The sequence below is a fragment of the Canis lupus genome, chromosome 22 (genome assembly GCF_048164855.1).
Source record: "Canis lupus baileyi chromosome 22, mCanLup2.hap1, whole genome shotgun sequence".
Classification (NCBI taxonomy): domain Eukaryota; kingdom Metazoa; phylum Chordata; class Mammalia; order Carnivora; family Canidae; genus Canis; species Canis lupus.
The window spans coordinates 31,476,583-31,498,587 of NC_132859.1; positions in this window are offsets into that span (position 1 = coordinate 31,476,583).

Sequence of the window (22,005 nt, forward strand, 5' to 3'; positions counted from 1 at the left end):
ATTTTTAACTTCCATGTTCATATTCCAATTTGTCCACTTGAATGTTCCTCAGCCATGCACAGGCCTGAGCTCCTTATGTCAAGTGTCACCCTATTTTAATAAATATCCCAAATGCTCAAGTGAAAAACCTGGGGTTGATTGTTGACGCCATTCATGGTGACCAGGAAAAAAAAACTCACAGATCACCAACTAGGGCTACAAGTGGTGTACTTTGAAATTCTATTCGCACATTTACACTAAGCCCATGATTCCCAAAAGTCAGTGATGAACAGGAATATCATGGTAGAACCATTCCTGGAGACAAGTGAATCTTCAGATGGTCAACGTTAGCTTGAGGATTCCCCAGTAACTTTGTAGGAATTCTGTTAGATTGTATGGCAATCTATAACACTTGCACCTAACTTTCGCCCTTTCTCTTTCACTTAGGATTAGACTTGCATCGTGATCTGAGAGCTCGCCAGCCTTGTCTAGCTCACTGTCTTCTCTTACAAAGATCCTCCCTTCAACAATTTTTTTTTCATGTTCAATTCTGTTCTTGTTGCTGCTTCTTGGAGTATTTGGACTAATACACTATCTCATCCTTCTTATGCAACTGTAGTTGTTCCTTTTTACTAACTATATTCCAAGGCCACCAGCAGCTCTTTTTTTTAAATTTCTGTTTTTATTTTATTAAGGACAATCATTTGTTGTCATGGTTAGTAGGGGTAAGGTTAGGGGAAGGAATAGATTCTACAATGCTGTTAGAGCCAGAGAAGCACACTCTTTTGATAAAAGCATGAACAACCTGTGTTAATTTGGTTAGCAATATTATCCCTACCTATAGCAAGTGAGAAAGCATTCTACTAAAACTAAAGGGAAGTGGAGCTGATATGAAGCCTTCTCAAGCACTATAGTAGAACCACTTTAAGTAGTGTTTCAAGGCCTTTGATCCAACCTAAGTGCACATGAGTTGCTTAGAAGATTATCTTTTATTAGAGCAGAACCTTCAGATGTCTGTCCATCATATTGGCATCAGAATATATTTGCCATCCATCCTTTACTTGGAAACAAGATATTTGATAAGCTTCTGGAATTCCAGATAATCTTTTCACTAACATCATCTGCTATGAGTAAGTTTGAAATGCCACAGGGAAACCCATAGGTTTAGGTGCTTACAGCAAAGAAACAAACTGTCAGGAACTGGTACTGGGACTCATCATTGTATCCTCCCTCCCTCAGTGTCCTCATCAATCAAACTTGGAGCCCTTTGGGATTTAAGGGCAATTCAAAAAGGAGAGGCCAGGTGACTTACAGACACTTGATCCATTTCTCAACAATACATTATTTATCAACAATATGAACCCAAACACAACCCTGGTCCAAGGCTGAATAAAAGAAGACACTAAAGATTTTATAAGCTCTGCTTATGCAAAATATTCTTCAGCCCTTCCCAATTTCTTCTTTCTGACCTTATCACCACATATATAATAACGAGGGAAGAAGTGATGGGTTGGATATTTATCTTACTCAGGGGCCTTTTATTGTCCTTTAATTTCCATAATTTACACCACCAAAGAGTCATAGCCAGAATCCTCATAACCTTAGTCAATAAATCCAAAGTCCTAAGTTACACGGATGCTATTATATATACCTGATGGGGGAGGCATAGCTTCTTCACCTTCCCCAAATCGTATCCTTGCTCATCGCATGCCAAACTAAGTAGTATCTAAAGGGAAATTGTGTGTGGGGAAAATAACCTTTATAATCATTATGTTTAATTTTTATTAAAAGTCTAAATACAACTTTTTACCTTAAATCCCTTAAGCTCAATTTTTAAACCTTGCTATTTTATTTATAAATCTAGTGATTGGGCAGCCCCGGTGGCGCAGTGGTTTAGCACCGCCTGCAGCCCAGGGCGTGATCCTGGAGACTCAGGATCGAGTCCCACGTCGGGCTCCCTGCATTGAGCCCGCTTCTCCCTCTGCCTGTGTCTCTGCCTCTCTCTCTCTCTGAATGAATGAATGAATGAATAAATAAATAAATAAATAAATAAATAAATAAATAAGTATTTTTTAAAAATTAAAAAAAATAAATCTAGTGATTTAAGAATTAAAATTAAAAATACTCTTTCACTTTTTTAGCCCGCTTCTCCCTCTGCCTGTGTCTCTGCCTCTCTCTCTCTGAATGAATAAATAAATCTTTAAAAAAAATTAAAAACATAAATCTAGTGATTTAAGAATTAAAATTAAAAATACTCTTTCACTTTTTTCTTGATTAGCTTATGAATCTGACAGTTTTATGTTCTCTAAACATTATCATATTTAATTGATTCAATTCCATTAAATAATTTAAATATTAATCATAATTTTCCTAAGCAATTAAAACACCTACAACTTAAATCATGCTTTTCCAAGAGATTAAAAACACCTTAGGAAGCAGAAAAGAAATCTACATAAATTATGAAATGTTTACGAAAATTGTTAATGTAATTATAATCGAGTTGAATTACTTTGGCTCATTTATTCATGTCTATCCTTACTTATATACTTTCACAGGGACTGTACAGTCATTTAATACTTACCAAGAGTGGAATTAACCACATCAATTTCAACCAACTCTTAGCAGTAGAAAATTTAAGACTAGGAAACAATTATAAATTTGGGCTATAAATTGGAGAGCTGTAATTGGGACACAGAAATCTGGACACTTTCCAGGATAATTTGAGTAGAACTGGCACATAAGGACTGTACCCTTACAATTGGTTTTCTCAAGTCCCTATTTTTTTCCTCCAAACTGTACATCACATCATATATCCCCTGGATATTCTAAGGTTTTCATCTTACATAATTATTATTGTGCCTTTGATGATAATTTTAACAACTTTATCCTTTAACCTCTATCTCAACTTAATGTTACTTATTTTGACTTTCTAAGGCTTTTGTACTCCAAATCTGAGTTAAAAAACAATTTACAGCTGGTAGTAGCCACACTTAGTTTGCCTATCAGCCACTCTTTATTTACATCACCCTTTTTCCTAACAGAATCTGATTTTCTTCAGGAATTCATTCCAGATAATTAGAGGAATCTGCCCCCATCCTTAATTCAAATATGCTTCCTAATGAATCTAAGTCAATCAGAGCAAAAGCAGACACCTGGGGGCTCTTGTTCACCACCTAGAAGCAAGCATGGAGCTAAAGTTATCTAGAGCAGACTGAGAAGGAATGACTGAGAGGTTCTCCTCTTCCTACTTTACTGCTGGGAGCCATCTTATGATCACTTAGAATATGAGATAACCAGCCTTGGCAGGGAAGCCAACACTGTTCATGACCAAATGACAAGGAAAGTACAGGGGTCCTGGCATCATGGGTACTGGAGAGTAACCTACTTCTAGATGGTCTTTTATGTGAGATAGTATTTTTTAAATAATTGGGTGCAACAGGAAGTTCAAAAATTTTGCAGATTTCAGCTTTAGATGTTTAACAAAATTTGAATGTAGTATGCACACAGTTCAAGTTGTTTGATATAAATCCTTTTCATGATCATTTACTGGAAATTCATGGCTGCCTTCCTTTTTAAAAATCTCATATTTGCCTATTTTGAATATTATAGGGACTTATAGCTTTGAGAAATTATTTGTTTTATGATGCTCAAAATTGAACAACTTCACCTGTGGAAGCCACTTTAACTGACTCCATCATTTTAATAACATCTGGTAACTACAAGAAGGTCTGGATCATCCTAAATTCCCTATCACAAGAAACTCTGGTTTCTTTTGGGTAAGAGACAGTAAGAGAAACTATAATCTGAGTGAAAATAGGTTGTACCACATGCTTAATGGCAGTTTTTTTTTTTTAAGATTAACCTCTTCAGACCCATTTAATAACATAACTAGAAAATATTTTTAATATTTTAATATTGGTATTTCTGGTATAACTCTGAAAAAACTAAATTCTTTAAAAAAACTTAATACCAAAATAAAAATATTTACAACATACTTACCTAGGATTTTAAAAATTTCTCACCCAAATTGTTCATAGAGTCCTCATCTTTTGAAACCCTACCTGTTCCATGAGACACCAGCATGTAGTCAGTTTAGTAATATATTCTAAAGTAATTATTGGCAGTCAAAAGTAAAACTAGAAAGTTCATTTTGTAGGAAAGGGCCTGTTAGCTTTAGAAAATATTAAAGAATGAGGGAGAGGGTATATTTGAGCTTTCTGGCTTAGTTCATTCTAAGTTTTCCACTTGTGTTTGAATATAAAGATCTCCTTATGATTAATATTAGGAATCTGTACCCCTAATTCTTATCTTAACTTGCTAATATTTAATCATACCATATGTATAAACCCTGAAATTTAAGAGACCCATAAGTGGTATACTGCAGGCTCCTCTTGCATGTGGAATTTACAATGCAGCAGTTGCATGATGCAACCTGACTGAAATATATACAACATTTATAATGTTCCATAAAAAGCACAAGGAAGTAAGGCTATGTCTTTGTATGCCAGACAAATTTTAAAAGTAGCTTATACTACACTCATGCAATAACAAACTTGCAAACAGATCATCTAAAATGTGCCTTATATTTGAAGAAAGGAAAGTGAAGATTGGAATACTGGAAATGTGCCCTCTGTAGTATCTAGTGGATACACCAGCACCATACCTTCCTTATGGTTTCTAAAAGACAATATATATATATATATATATATATATATACACACACACACACACACACAAACACAGCACAAGGAAAGAATAATTTCAGACACTAAGCCTTTCAAACTTCATTCAAAATTCTTAGAAGGCAACAGTTTTACACCACATTGTATGATTACATGTCAAACAAGGAAATTTCATGAATTCTGAAAGTATAAGATTGTAGAATTCTTAAGACCAAATATATAATGGAGATACTGTTCCATGCTGTGTTTAACACGACTTCATATTTTCTCAAAGAGGGCCTTTACCGAAGTGACTGAACACACTATGCATTCTCAAATGTGTCTACGATCAAAATGATGCTATAGCTGGGTGTTTTCAAGTGAATATGAGGTAGAACTTTTGCACAGGGAAAATTTCACCTAATAGAGCAAGGGGGAGTACAAATGGATAGGGGAAAAAATAGTTCACGTCAGGAAAAAAAATCAGAGTACAAAGCATTTTACCATTAAAACAACTCAACTGAAGGAAACTGTCAATAGATTTCTTAAATTACTCTCAGAAGAATTGGCAACTTCAGTTAAACAAGGAATCCAACACAATTCCAGTTGGATCCAGCCTTTGCACTAATTACTTGAACTCTAATGGCATATGTGATGCTTAAAGAAATAAAACTAGGGACTACTTTGAGCCTCTAATCCAAGGAGGCACCCTTGAATCAGTTATAATGGAAATTCAGTAGCACGTGTCCAAAGAACTTTCTCCACCTTGAATACAGTATCCTTTAATGCTTTGTAAGGTGGGCTTTATGAATGCAACAAAAGCATCATGTCCTTGAGCAGTACAAATCATTTAACAGTCTTTAGAACTCATCATATCTGGGTTCAGATCCTTATTCTGCTAATGCTTATTAGCTGTATGGATTTGATAAGAGAAGTCTCAGGACCTCATTTTCTATGTCTAAGGAAGCATGATAATAGGGCTTGTAGCATGGTCAGGGGAAATAAAAGACACACTATGCAGAAGCAAATCACAGAGTATCTGAAGAATTAAGGCTATTTATAAGACCAATATAAGTTATCTGTCGAAAAATGATAGAAAAAAATTGCATGTTTTTCAAGGGAACACTTATTATATTGCCTTAGCCACACTCTGTGGAGCACATCTAGAAATTGTCAAATAAAATTATTCTCAGGTTATACTTGATTTGGACATTGAAGAGAATAGCAAGAAGTAGCATATAGGAGTGCACTTGGCATAACTGATGAAGTCATCTAAAATAATAGGCAAAAATTCATCATGAGTTTTCTGAGTACTGAAAGCAAATAATAAGATGTTCTGAGATTCTCCTTAATATCTGTATCAGTTTAACTACTGCGGCATAACAACCCCAAACTTAGTGGCTTAAAACAATATTATCTCAGTTTCTGTGGGTCAGAAATCCTGGTATGGTTATTTTAGATCTCTAAAACACTATTTAAAATACACATGAAGGGTATGGCAAAACTCAAGCCTAATAAAGGTCAATATCATTATATATCCTTTTACAAAGTTGAGGAGCTTAAGGGAGAGTGAGGCTTTGCACTTGGTCTCAGCTAACATTGGATACAGGACACTAGGAGAATTAAGTATTATGGACCATGGGACCTGCCACCCTGGCTGCTGTCCTAACACGTACTGCTTTATGCTCTGGAGAGTAGACACACCCCAAGGCCAGTAAGATGGGGAGACTGCCTCACTGTCCTTGGTAATTCCTACCTACAAAGCAACATTTCAGGTAAGGCAAAAGTTGCCTGGGCAGCTTGCATACTTAGGCTTACAAAAGTTTACAAGAGCTAAAAGGGAAAAACTTTTACAAAACAACCTCACTTAAGAATGCTGTGTTGGGATCCCTGGGTGGCGCAGCGGTTTGGCGCCTGCCTTTGTTTGGCCCAGGGCGCGATCCTGGGGACGGGGGATCGAATCCCACGTCGGGCTCCTGGTGCCTGGAGCCTGCTTCTCCCTCTGCCTATGTCTCTGCCTCTCTCTCTTTCTCTCTCTGTGACTATCATAAATAAATAAAAATTAAAAAAAAGAATGCTGTGTTTTTCTTCCTTACTCCTTAGGATATGCATATTATCCCCAGATTTTATTGTAGAAGCATTTTGTGCAACTTATGTTACCCATACACATCCTCCTTTAGTGGAAGAAAAGAAAAATTAGACTAAAATATTTCACTAAGGAATTCATAGTTAATACAGTTTAGACTTATATTTTTTGGTAATTTTGGTATTTAGAAAATGGATAGATGTCCAGAGTCACATAAATTATTCAAGGTTGTCATGTGCAAGTAAGCTTGCTTTGTGGTAATAGTGCAGATCAAAGAATGCAATCTTTTTTAGAAAGTCACCCCTTAAAAGCTTTCCTTAACAAGCTTCAGCTCACCTTGATTTTTACTTTATTTCCCTACACCTTCACCATTGTTAGCTGACTTTGTCTCATCTCTTTCTTTTTAAAAAACTTAAGCCTTTTCCTCAAGGGAGTGTCTTTTTTGTTATATGTAATCTCTATCTTTTTTTGTGCCCCATTACTGCCTAATACAGTCCTCAGCACCTATAGAGCACTGCATTCATTTTGCTGACTAATTGACTGTAAGAGTTTGAAACTACTGTACCAGATTTTCTCATCCATAAATTTCTGAGTTGACCAATTCATAAGCTGCATCAAGTTGAATAGAACACCAGAACCTCATCCAGAAAATTACTGTTCAAATTTATGTAGCTTCCAAAATGCCCAATTAACTCTCAAGATGTAATTTATTCCCTGGAATAATCCATTTTATTAAATTTATGTTCCTTCAAATTAAAAGATTATTTTAAAATAAAGGATGTTGCATGCTCAATAATATCTCTTTGTTCTCCAGATAAAATACCCTAAATGTGATTGTAATTAGCCTAATTTTTTCCTACAGTGTTTTCTAGTTTTTAAAATACTTCCACACTTGCTCTACATACAAGTTCTGTAAGCCAACAAGATCCAGCACTTCCTACTTGATCTGAAAGTGCAAAATATGGTGACTTGGAGGGATTCTTCTAAGGTCATATCACTAATCAGAGGCAACCCTGGCACCTCTTCCAAAACTCTTTCCAATTTCCCACTGTGCTTTTTCCATCAATATTTTCTTTTATTTTACATACTCCACATGAGCATGTATACCCATACATAGCTTAGTTATAGGCTAATAGAATGCTATTATTTTAAAACTCTCCCTTTATGGCAAGACCCCCCTCCCCACTGCACATATTTCTTCTATGGCAGCAGTAACTTTCCCAAGGTAAATATGCATTTAATGATGCCCAGGTGAACAGGGTGATGGAGAGAGAGGAACTCTTCTGCCAGTTTTAAGGACACTCTTCATTACCTCTTTTCTCCACTCCATTACATACACCTTAGGGCTTGAGAAAACAAATCAGCACAGCTCACCATCAGCCAGCAGGTCTGTAACCGAGTGAAAGGGGGGGAGGGATCCTTGTCCTCCAGAACTGTCAGGGTGAAAGTTGGCAGACAAGGGTGGTGAAGCAAAGCTCTGCCTCTTTCGCAGGCTCATATTCTCTTTGTGTTCACAATGACCATAAAGGGAAATGAACAAAGACCATTCAGCAGACCTTATTTTGTATTTGCCTCTTGCAATTCTTCACACCAATACTTCCCAATAAAATGAAAAATAAGTGTCAGAACAAATGTGACAAGTATGTTCTGAGGACACAGGGGTAGGGACCGTCAAGCAGCTGTCTTGCCTAACAACTGGAGTTCTGACATCACTGAATCAGATTCCTTTTGTATTTAAAATTCTCAATTAAAAAAAAAAAGAAAGAAGAATACTTCAATATATTTAAAAACAAATAACAAAAACAAAAAAGACGTCCAGTGAATTCATTAGAACTTTCCTGTCTTAGAAACAAATGAAGAGGGCAGCCCAGGTGGCTCAGAAGTTTAGCACCTGCCTTCAGCCCAGGGCGTGATCCTGGAGACCCAGGATCGAGTCCCACATCAGGCTCCCTGCATGGAGCCTGCTTCTCCCTCTGCCTGTGTCCCTGTCTCTCTCTCTTTCTCTCGCTCTCTCTCTCTCTCTCCCTCCCTCCCTTCCTCTCTCTCTCTCTCTCTCTCTCTCTCTCCCCACCCCGTGTCTCTCATGTATAAATAAATAAAATCTTTAAAAAAGAAACAAGTGAAGGAACTAATTAAACAGTATGGCAAAGAAACCCAATTAGGAGGTTTATGTTTGTGATAAAAAGTTAATAAGGGCCCCAGGGCAGCCCGGGTGGCTCAGAGGTTTAGCACCACCTTCGGCCCAGGGTGTGATCCTGGAGACCTGGAATCGAGTCCCATGTGGGGCTCCCTGCATGGAGCCTGCTTCTCCCTCTGTCTGTGTCTCTGCCTCTCTCTCTCTCTGTGTCTCTCATGAATAAATAAATAAAATCATTTAAAAAATTTAAAAGATAATAATAATAAGGGCTCCAAAATATAAAGCTGCATTCTTTTGCATGATTTTTGAACAGTTTCCATTAGGAAAACTTATTTTAGACATGATTTGACTGAGTGAGTCACTTGACCTCCCTGGATCCCAGTTTCTTCTTTCCTGGGCACTTCAGTGAATTTCCATCAGAATTAAGTGAGTCAAGGTATGTGAAAGCATTTTATAAATGTACTTGGCTTACCATTCACTCTACTGCATCTTCAAGACAAGAGTGCAAATGTATTGCATAGAGTCATATGATCCAGGCCCATCATATTCTTAATAGAATATTTATGTTATGACAATGCATTTGTGGTTTTTGTGGTTTAAGGTTTTTGATATAACTTGCATTTTTATGAAAAGTTGTTTAAGGGTAGAACATTTTGGCTCAGTCAAATGTGAGGGTCAGACAAACCATTATCCTCCCCCACCATGTAGATGACAACAGCCGTCAGAGGTCTATGGATACATTAGGCAGACAGGGTTCTGTCACCAGCTCAGAAATATTTAAACCCTCATCAATACGCCATGATTTATGTGGGGCCCACAAGTCCTGTGGGAAAGATCTTGAACTTTGTCCACAATTTAGATTCAGACCTACACAAACAGATTGATTGGGGCTTTGGGAGTTTTAATTACCACAGGCAGCCACTGAGAGGAGCAAAGAGGCCCTGAAAAGGAAAAATCCCTGTGGGTGAAATAGAAATCTGACAGAAGGGAGTAGAATAAGTTGGGTTTCTGAGGGGAGTGATTCTAAGTACAGTGCAAGGGTTTATGTCATGAGGCCTTAGACCAGCTTCTCCTACCAAATGCCTATACACCCGGGGGGAATAGAAACCATGTTAGAGGTATGCCTGGGTGGCTCAAGGGTTGAGCGTCTGCCTTTGGGTTCAGGGTGTGATCAAGTCTCGCATAACATTTCCTGCAGAGAACCTGCTTTTCCCTCTGCCTATGTCTCTGTCTGTCTCTCTGTATCTCTCATGAATAAATAAATAAATATCTTAAAAAAAAAAAAAAAGAAACAAACAAACCATGGTACAAATGAAACGCTGTATCCCAGGAGTACAAATAGCAGTGATAGGGGACCACCCTCTTTTGGAACTTGACACAAGAAAAGGAAAGATTTTGTATTATTTGTTTTTCTTGCTGGCTAGAAAAAGGGGTAAGCACCTGTGTTTCATGGACAGATTCTCTCCTGAGAGGCTCTTACATGACAGTTCAAGTTTATGTAGACAACTCAGGTAAGGCCTGTAAGAGCACAAAATCCAGTGAGTGCCCTCTCACAAAACCCACATATTTATGCCCTATTCCTAGACGTATCTGTCATCCGACTAGCCTGATAGAGGAAAAGAAGTTTCTAAATTTGGTGTCAAGACAGTCCTCCACCCCTACCCAATATCATCTTGCATATGATACCTACATACCAGTGTAACAAGTTAAATGTAAATAAGGAGACAAGGTCCAGCATTCAGGAATTAGTATGGAAGTCAGCAGGCTTCAGGCAACACCTTATGAATCTTTTACAATGAATTTTGGAATACATTTTAAATGAAACCCACTATGTAACTCATCCAACTGGTTTCCTGCTTGGTTTTATGAACACAGTGGTGGAAGGGCAGATACCTTTAAAAAAAAAAGCAGTCTCTCTGCTAAGAGACTGAGCTCTCCAGGTGGACCAGAGGTGACCCACAGCTTTGGGAAAACAAGAGGTAGCAATAAACACTACATAGTAGCAAAGGGAAGTTAAGACTCCAAATTTTCCAAGGTCACCCCAGGGGTCAAAGGGACACCAACAATCCTGTGGGTGAAGAACTGGAGATTAAGGAGCTGACTGGCAGTGGGATAAACAGTAATCCACAGTTAGCATAACAATCAGTGATACATTAAAGCTTCAAAAGGACCTGCAATGGCCCATATTTAGCAGAGACCAAGACCTGAGAGAGAGAACAAAGCCATTTTTGTCTAAATTCCTTGTAGGGTCTATTAATCCTGTAGAAATAATATCCTAGCCTGAGAGGTCCAATATGGTAGCCACATGTGGCTATTTAAATTTAAATCTAAATTGTTTAAAAGTTCAATTCCTCAGTCACACTAACCACATATCAAGTGCTCAATAATCACATGTGGCTAGCGGCTACCATATGGAATGGTATAGATTTAGAACAGTCCCATCCTCACAAAAAAACTCTACTGGCAAGCACTGATCTGGAAGTGACTACCTTATTTATGATCAAGAAACTACTACATAGAGGGGACTTGAGTTAAACATGTAAGAATTTTAAGTGATACTAAGATTTGACTGTGTGCTAGATAATTGTTGAAAGAAGAGAAAGGATTAAGAATACCAGAATGCCTATTATTCAAACAAATGGGAATAGGAAGTGTGAGGTACTGAAATATTACTGAGAAGGTGACCCTTAAAGTACAAACCCAGAGTACCAACTAGATCTGTAATGATACCCAACTGCTCTAGTAATAATGATGATGACAGAGTAAAATGGCATTTGTTCACAGAGAGTTGTATTTCCATAGCTAGACTTAGATACTATTATACTTGGGTGTTTTTAAGAAATTGCTTGTAAAAAAAATAAAATAAAATAAAAAGAAATTGCTTGTAAATTTTTATATTATGTATGAATACATAGTGCAATCACCATTACATTTTGGAATGGAAAAAAATAAAACAATTCCAAAACAGACTTTAAAAGCATCTTGGCAACAGCTTTCAGTTCTTCTCTCTCTACTTCCTAAATATAATGCATGAAAAATAAACATGTATTAATAATGCTGGTAAGACAAACCAAGAATTCACTTACCTTCAGTCTCAGTAGCTATTTTTACAGGTATGAAATGTTACTAACATTCAGATTAGATAAATATTGTCAAGTGTTCTATGTTAATAAACAATGTCTTGTTTTAACTTTACACAAGGAAAATATTGTTAAACCTTAAAATCGTTTCATGGAAGTGTAGCCATTGGCTTTATTACATATCAAAAGGCATTTTAGGAAAAATTCATTTCAAGCAACAGAAATCAATTCAAATAAATAATATTCAAGCAAACCTTTAGATGTGTTCCTAATAGTAATGTCCAGTCTAATCAAAACATGGATGTGTAAGCTAAAAAAGAGATATTTATCCATTTTTCTTTCCTTTGGAATAACCACATCCAACATTTCTACACAAAAGCAGTGACTATTGAAGCTTTATGGTATTAATAATTTCTATGGCTCATCTAGACTAGAAGGACGTCTCATTTAGGTATACAGAAATGGAGTTCACACTCTAACCCAAGGACAGATAAATAATTAAAACTAGATTCAAAGTGTGGAACTATACTTTTTATCAGTTCCCCCATATTCACCCCAGTGAATTCAATAAATTTACTTATGTAATACAAATCCTGTGTATGCATGATCTAATCTAAGATGTACAACAAAGCATTCATTATTCATAAATGCATTTGGTTAAAATGACGCTAATGAAGTAAAATAAAGAAGTCTCCTATGTAGAAATTAGATTTACATAAAAGACTATCTGTCCTATAAATGTAAAGTAAATCTCTTGTCCTGGCTTGCCTTCTCCTATATACAAAGCATTGATTGCAGTGTCACAGAGATAAATTAATGCATCCACTTTATTTTAAAAATATTAATTAAGTATCCATTATTTACTATGGCAAAAAAAAACAAAAAACAAAAAACAAAAAACAAAACCATCATTCAAGAGACAAGCGCCAGGGGCCAATGACATTGGCAATTTTAAATAGGGTGGCGAAGACAAGTCTCCTTTGGAAGGTAGACGTTTCAGCAAAGATTCAGATATCATAGGTGAATGTGGGAGCAATGAAAATATTTTGGGGAGAGAGTATCCCAGGAAGAAGGAAAAGCCAGTGCAAAGTTCACAATGATTGCTTGCCAGATATGTTAAAGTAGAACAAGGAAATCAGTGTGGCTGGTGCCAAATGAATGTGGGAAAGAGATTTTGGAAACAACCAGAGTGGTAACAACATAAAAGATTACATAAAGCCTTATAGGTCATCAAAAGTAACTTCTGCTTTTACTTAGACTGAAATGGAAAGTTGATGAAGGTTTAAAAAGAGAGGAATGTTACTGGACGTGACTTTAAAAGAATCACTCTGAAAAAAATAAAATAAAATAAAAGAATCACTCTGGCTTCCTGGCAGAAAATAGACTAAACAGGGGACAGGGGACAAAGCAGGGAGCCCAGCTAGTATGCTATTGGCATAATCCATGGAAAGATGATGATGATGTCTGGGCAAGATATGGTAATTACTAGATGTGATAAAAAGTGATTAGATTATCCATCTACTTGGAAGAAAGAATTAACAGAATTTTCTGATGTCCAGCATTAACAATGTCTCACTGTAAGTTAATAAACTCTTGGGGAAAAACAATATATATACATATATGTATATATGTATTATAGATATACTGATATCACATCCTGATCATAACATTTAGAAGAGACTTCTCTATTCTTCTCCAGCAAATTGTCAATAAATACATCATGCAGGAGGAAGGACGAAGCTTTAAACGAATCAAGTAAACTCTTCAAAAGGATGAAGATTTTTGTGACCAAAGCTACTTTTCAAGAATTCATGTGGTCATGAGGAAATGACCTATATTGCTAGCTGTAGTTGGCCCTTGGGTATTACAGTAGTAAATGAAAATATATCACAGCTTTTGTTTTCTACATTTAATAGTATTAATAGTCATGATCTCAATTTTTTAATTGAAGTGCTCCTACTCCCAAGGATACAATAGATTCCTAATTGATCCATTTTTCAGGTTATGCACTTGTGCTCTCTTTGATATTATCTTTTAATAGCTAAAACTGTTTTACATCTCCCCCTTGAGAATATCTGAATCTTGCCTCTCATTAAAAGTCTTTGGTAGTCTTCCTGGGATCTTGATCTTGCGGAATAAAATAAAAACCTCTAAAGGTTTCATCATTTGATGAAATAAGGGAGAGATGCTTTTAGATATTTACTATCTTTAGATATAAGATTATATATATCTTTAGATATAAGATTTGTAATGTTTATTTTAAAATCTCAAAGATAAACCCATTTTTAAATTCAATAGCATCCCCCTAAAATTCATACTTTTCCCTTAATCACAATTCTTTCATAAGAAAATTGATAGGGAAACTACATCCATTAAAAAAGCAATGAAAATAAAAAAATAAAAAAAACAATGAAGATATATTTTAAGAGTACAGCTAACATGTGGTATGTAGTGTAAAATGTGGCATAAAATTTTGATATATAGAAGAGAAAATGTAATTTAAACCTGTGCAAACAACTTTCTTTGCCCAGATAAGGTATGAACTCAAAAGTTTAAACACAAGAATAAAATCTTTTGAGATTTAAATTACTGATAGGAAGCAATGAAACTTAAAAATGAAAATTAGGTTAATCTTTCAACATAATTGGAAGGCTTTCCTATTTTGGAAGCAAAATAGGAAAAAAAATAACTATTTTTATTTCTCTAAAAATAGTTTAATGAGACAATAGAAAGCCAGATGACAAAATGTATAGGACATGGTCTTGCTCCCTAAGAATGCATATGCATGTGTTCAGTGGGAGGGGACAAATTGTTAAAACAAGAATAATCAGGCAAGTGCCATAGCTGGAAATTTTCTACAAAGGAATACAGGTATAAAAGTTTTTGGTGTCTTTTTTAAGTCCACAGTGCTGTTTGTTGTTAGCTCATTGAAAAGAACAAAACCTGAAGAGAGTAGATCAGAGCGCTATAAATTCTTGTTCATTATGTCATTAATAACTAAAGGTTGGATACTTAGAATGGGACCATCTCAGGTATCCAAAGATTAACAATCTAGTACGTGTTTCCCCAGAGGCATAGGACTTCCAGAAAAATCAAGGCTACTCGAAAGATAGAATGAATAGAACTGAGAGGAGAAGCCAGTCATCCTTACATATATTTGGTCTATATAACATTCTTCATTATATATTCTGAAGGACTATTTATTCAAATGCAATGTATCTGATGATTTACACAGGAGAAACAAAGGGGGTTGAACTACCATTCCAACGCCACAGACTACAAAAGAAAATTTTTCCCTTTTCTAATACCTTTGGTGATACCAGTGAACTATGCCATTTGCAATCTCAGGTGGGTTTGGGTATAATCCAGTCTAATAATGATTTAAGAGGGAGAGTACATATTTTCAAGGTTAATAAACTAACCCATTATAATCCTGACTCACATAATGTGAGAAGCCCTCATGTTTCTTAATCAATCCTGCACAGTCTATTTTGTAGACTACTTCCACTTCTATAAAAGGTCTGAAATAAAGAATCTAAACATAAGCTTCTACTTCCAACTAAGATAACTCAGAAGTAGATTTATGCTCTCATCTGAAACCGACCTTCCCCCCACAAAAGATAAAAGATTTGAAACAGTGATTTTCAAGACAATGGATGTCAGGCATTGAATGATGGTGATTCTTGGGAAATAAGAAACAATATGAGTCCTATAATTGCCCCAGCTTGAGAGAGTTCCAAGGGTATAGCAAGGAGAGAAGGAACCAGGCAGAACTTGGTGATCTCAATGAATCAAGGACACGGAAATAACAGTCTGGAGAAACCAAGACAATTTGGAGTTCTAGAGGGAAGAGAATTGCACAGAAAAAGAACTCTAGAGAACTGCAAAGGGTCTTGATTATTTAGCTGAATACTAATCAACAAAAGTACATGAGGAAATTACTTAAGACCTGGAAAAGAATCATTTGAAAGGAATAAATGGAACAGTGCCTGGCACTCACATGGAATAGAAACAGTGCCTGCTTCTGCTCCCAACAGGCAGGTTGGAAAAATTCATCATGTGTAGGTAGCATGTTCAGGAAAGTCTTCCATCAACAGTGGGAAATACCTCATTCTAGTTGAGCATTAATTCAAATACATTTAACAAATCATAAAGCAAACCAGAAAGGATAAGACTGTTTCCAAGTCATTTATCTTAGCCTAGAAAAAAAGCATAAGGGTATTAATAAGAATATAAACATATCCACTCCACAGTCAACTAATCTTCAAAAATCATATCAACTCTATGGTCAACTAATCTTCAACAAAGTAGAAAAGAATATCCAATGGAAAAAAGACAGTCTGTTCAACAAATGGTGTTGGGAAAATTGGGCAGCCACATGCAGAGAAATGAAACTGGACCATTTCCTCACACATACACAAAAGTAAACTCAAAATGTATGAAAGACCTAAGTGTGAGATGGGAATCCATCAAAATCCTAGAAGAGAACATGGCAACTTTTGTGACCTCGGCCACAGTAACTTCTTATTAGACACATCTCCAAAGGCAAGGGAAGCAAAGGCAAAAATGAACTATTGGGACTTTATTGGGATAAAAAGCTTTTGCACAGCAAAGGAAATAGTCAACAAAAACAAAATACAATTGACAGAATAAGATAAGATATTTGCAAATGACATATCAGATAAAGGGCTAATATCCAAAGTCTATAAAGAATTTATCAAACTCAACATCCAAACAACAAATAATCAGCAAAAATGGGCAAAAGACATGAACAGATATTTCTCCAAAGAAGACACACAAATGAGCCAACTGACACATGAAAAAAGTGCTCAACATCACTTGGCATCAGGGAAATACAAATCAAAGCCACAATGAGATACCATCTCACACTGGTCAGAATGACTAAAATGAACAAGTCAGGAAATTGAAGATGCAGAGAAAAGGGAACCCTCTTACACAGTTGGTGGGAATGCAAGCTGCTACAGAAAACAGTATGGAGGCTCCACGAAAAGTTGAAAACAGAGCTACCCTACAACCCAGCAATTGCACTACTGAATATTGACCCCAAACATACAAATGTAGTGATCTGAAGAGGCACGTGCACCCCAATGTTTATAGCAGCAATGTTCACAATAGCCAAACCATGGAAAGAACCCAGATGTCCACTGAGAGATGAATGGGTAAAGATGTGGTATATATGGAATTCTACTCAGCCATCAAAAAAATGAAATCTTGGCATTTGCAAAAACGTGGATGGAACTAGAGGGTATTTTGCTAAACTGAAATAATCAGAGAAAGACAATGATCATATGATCTCACTCATATGTGGAATTTAAGGAAACAGAGATCACAGGGGAAGAGAGGAAAATATTGTTTTATCAGAGAGGAAGATAAACCATAAGAGACTCTTAATCATAGGAAACAAACCCAGAGTTGCTGGAGGGGAGGAAGGTGGGGGGATGGGGTAACTGTGTGATGGACATTCAGAATGGCACATTGGATGTAATGAACACTGGGTATTACACAAGCTAGATGAATCACTGAAACCAATAATACAGTATATGTTAATTAATTGAATTTAAATAAAACTTTAAAAGAGGAAAAAAACAAAAATAACTAAATGCAACAAGTTAAAATTCATAATATCTGCCATCTAATCAAAGACTACTAGGCAGGCAAAGAAGCTGAGACACATGACCCACTGTGAGGGAAGTAAATAAAAATGACTCAGTATTGTCACAAGTGTTATAATTGACAGATGAGATTTAAATATTATAATTGTACTCCCTATGTTCTAAGCATTAAATAAAGAAATGGAAGATATTTTTAAGAAACAAATAGAGCTTCTTGGAGGCACAGACTGCAATATTTGATATAAAACATATATTGGGTGGAATTAACAGCAGGTTAAACATTCCTAAAGAGAACAATAGGAAACTTGGAAACATAGTAATAAAGCTATCTAAACTGAACTGAGAAAAAAAAGAGAAAATTAAAAAAAAAACACGCATGACTTCAACAGAGTGGGGGATAACTTTAAGCAGACTAATTTATATGTAATTGGGAATTCTCAAAGGAGACAAGAACAGAAAAAATATCTGAGGGACTAATGGCTGAAAATTTTCCAAAATTGGTAAATATATATATATAAATGTGAATTTCTAAGGGGTTTGACCAATTCCAAGCAAAAGAAACATAAAAGCTCTTCATAATCATATTGCTCAAGACCAGTGAAAAAGAGAAAAACTTACAAGCAGCTGGAATAAAACAATGTTATGTACATAGGAGAGACAAAGATGTTACACATTTGTCATCAGAAACAACACAAGCAAGAGAAAAGCAATGAAGCAATTTTAAACTACTAAGTACTAAGTAAGAAAAGAGCCTAAAACATCATGCTAACACTAGTCAAGAGAAAGCTGCTGTGGCTGTTCATAAAAGACAAAGCTGATTTGTTGCAAAGTCTGTTATTAGGGATATCAGAAGGTCAATTCATCAAAAGGTCATGGCATTCCTGAATATTTATGTTTTAATAACAGAACTTCAAAACACATGAAACAAAAATGAACTGCAAAAATAGACAAATCTACAGTTATAGTCAGACATTTCAATCTCATCACTCAATAACTGATAGAAAAAGTAGGAAAAAAAGCAATATATACTTGAGCAACATTATCAAGCAACTTAATCTGACTCTAAATAAACTTTCTACCCAACAGCAAAATACATATTTTTTCTGATAAATATGTAACATTTGCCAGCACATTCTGATTCATAATGTCAATTTTACTAAGTCTTAAAAGAGTCAAGCCAAAGGCATGTTCTTTGACTAAAGTGTAACAAATTAGATATCAATAACAAAAAATGATGGGAAAATATCAAATATTTGGAAATTAAAAAACACATTTAAATAACTAATAGGTAAGAAAGGTATTCAAAAAGCAAATTGGAAAACTCTGAAGTGAACAAAAATAAAATACAATATGTCACAATTTGTGGAATGCCACTAAAGCTGTAGAGGAAACCATAAAGCAATAAACCCATATATCCAGAAAGAAAAAAAGAGCTCAGGTGAGTGACCTTATTTTATACCTTAAGGTAGTATAAAAAATAAGAGCAAATGATACTCAAAATGAACAAAAGAAAGAAAATAATGAAGATAAAAGTAGAAATCAGTGAACTAAAAAATTAAAAAAAATAATAACAGAGAAATCAATGAAATTTAAAGCTGGTTCTTTCGGATTGGTAACATTGATAAACCACCAGACATACTAACTAGAGGGACAGGGGGATGCAAATTACCAATATCAGAAATGAGAAAGGTGACAGCTCTCAGATTCTAAAGACATTATTAGAAGGGTAATAAGTAAGTATTTGTAACAACTCCATGCTTACCAATTTGACAATTTAGATGAAATGGACACATCCTTTGGAAGACATAGTTATCACTACTCTCAAGGAGAAACAGATAACTAAATAGTCCTCTATCTACTAAAGAAATTCATATTGTACTCTATTGTATTTAAAGACTTTATTTATTTGAGAGTGAGAGAGCAGAGGGACAAAGGGGGAAGTGAAAGGAACAAGCAGACTCCCAACTCAGCACAGGATCAACCCAGGGCTTAATCTCAGGACCCCGAGATCATGACCTGAGCCAAAATCAAGTCCCATGCTCAACTGACTGAATCACCAGGCCACTCCCAAACTATAATTTAGAAGCCTTCCCAAACACAGAACTCCAGATTAATATGCCTTTATTTAATATGGAAATATTCCAAGTCTATACAATTTTTTTCCAGAAAATTGTAGATTTTCTGGTACATTTCCTAATACATTTTATAAGATCAGCATTACCCTGATATCTGATATCAAAATGAAAGACATTGCAAATAAGATGATAGACCAAAATCCCTCCTGAATATTGACATAAAAATCTTTTAAAAATTTTAGCAATTTGAATGTAACACTCTACAAAATATAACATAACCAAGTGCTGTTTATCTTGAGAATTTATATTAAGTTTCTAACATATAGAAATCAATGAATGTAATTTACCATATTAACAAGATGAAAAAAATCCAAACAAAACATATAATCATCTCTACAAGCTCACAAAAATAAAACACTTGACACATCTCAAATTCTTTCCTGAAAAATAAAAACAAAACTCAGCAAACTAGGAAAGGAGAGAACTGCCTTAATCTGAAAAATGGTTCTACAAAATCCTATGGTTTCCCCCTAATATTAGGCACAAGAAAAAATTTCTACTCTATTTCCATCCAACATTGCACTAGAGGTTCCAGCAAGTGCAGTCACACAAAAAATAAAAATAAGGAGAGTAAATTAAAAGGAGGAAAAAAAGAGAATAGGCCTCCAGATAAGGGGGAAAAAAGATATAAAGCAGACTTTCTTCATAGAAACATGATAATCTACATAGAAAACATAATGGAATCAACCAAAGATCAGTTATATTTTTATATACTATAACAAATAATAAGAAATTCTAATTAGAAAGTATTATTTATAAAGGCCTCAAAAATATTATGGATAAATATTATAAATAAATATTATAAGTCTATGTACTGAAAACTAAAACATTACTGAAAGAATTTAAAGAAGATCTAAATAAGAGTTATACCTTGTTCGTGGGTTAGTAGATCAGTATTGAATCTATAGATTCAATGTAATCCCAATCAAAATTGAAGCAGACTTTTCAAATATAAAACCTAAAGGTATGTGTGGGAACTCAGGAATCTTTAACGTATAAACTCTGGTTCCATGTAGTATATATTTTTCAGACACTGAGTAGAGATGGAGGAGGGTTATGTTTCTGGTTCCTTTTACTCAAAATAACAAATCTCGAGGACTTAAAAATGTTTTTTTTTTTTTCTTGCACAGAACACAGGTTATCTTAGTCAAGAGTAAGAGAACCAAGGTACAATATATGTGTGTTTTACAGAAATGTATACACACACATAGCAAGAATAGGTAAAAATAGAATATGCCCCCAGAATAAACTTCCTGGTGAAAAAAAGTACTTCCCAAGAACATCATCTATAAGGTAAGTTGTATGGATAACAATCCTGTTATTCAGTTAAGAATCTGTGCACCTATGATCCAGATCCTCAACAAACTCCACTTATCACCATCTTTGAAGCAGTTCTTCACAAATCTTCCATGTAATCTACTTACAAAAATCATTATGGAGGAATGAGAAAGATATCAAAGATTTCACAGGGTACCATAGAAAAGAGTTTACCAAAATGGAGCAAATCCCATACAAAATTCACTTTAGGAGTTATCAGATAAGGCAGGTATCCAAAGTTTCTTCATCACAAACCCTGCCACCTGAGATACTCATTCTCTGCCATTTTAGTGTCCCATGTTTCACCTTGGTTCCACACTCCCACACTTAACCTACCATATTCATATTGTTGTCTAGCAAAACAAATGCCCTCTAATTAATGGAGTATCTCCTCTTTCTTAAAAGATAAGCTATCACTGAGTGAGTTTGCTCTTTCAGAGTTTCACTTCCTACCTCAAATAAGCTAAAGTACTTCTTTTAACCATAAGCAAGTGTCTCCTTCAAAGAATTCTGCATATGTCATTCTATGCAATATAAATAATCCATGTGCTATTTATGTAAATACCCACTGACAAAGACATGCGAGCTTCAATGAGGCATACAGATATAGACAGCTAAATAGATGCTCAGCTATACACTGGAGGGGGTGCAGCACAGAGGTATTGATTCTGTTAGATTCACTCAGAAAGCCTAAATCAGGGAACACCTATGCATACTTTAGATGAACTTTGTAAATGGTAGGATCTTGACCATCTAACTCATAGAAATATCCTAGTTTCATTCTTAGTCCCTTTTGCTCACATCCTGGGCATTACAAGATTACTTATTTATTTCTCCACACAGCACATATACCCTATGGGAGAGCTATGCCCCAGGCTGTGTGTTTCTTAGACCTTGATTAGAGTAACTCACAACATGGACGAAACCCCTGATTCTCAGTTCCAGTTACAAAAGAAGAGAGGAGTTTGGTGATCTCT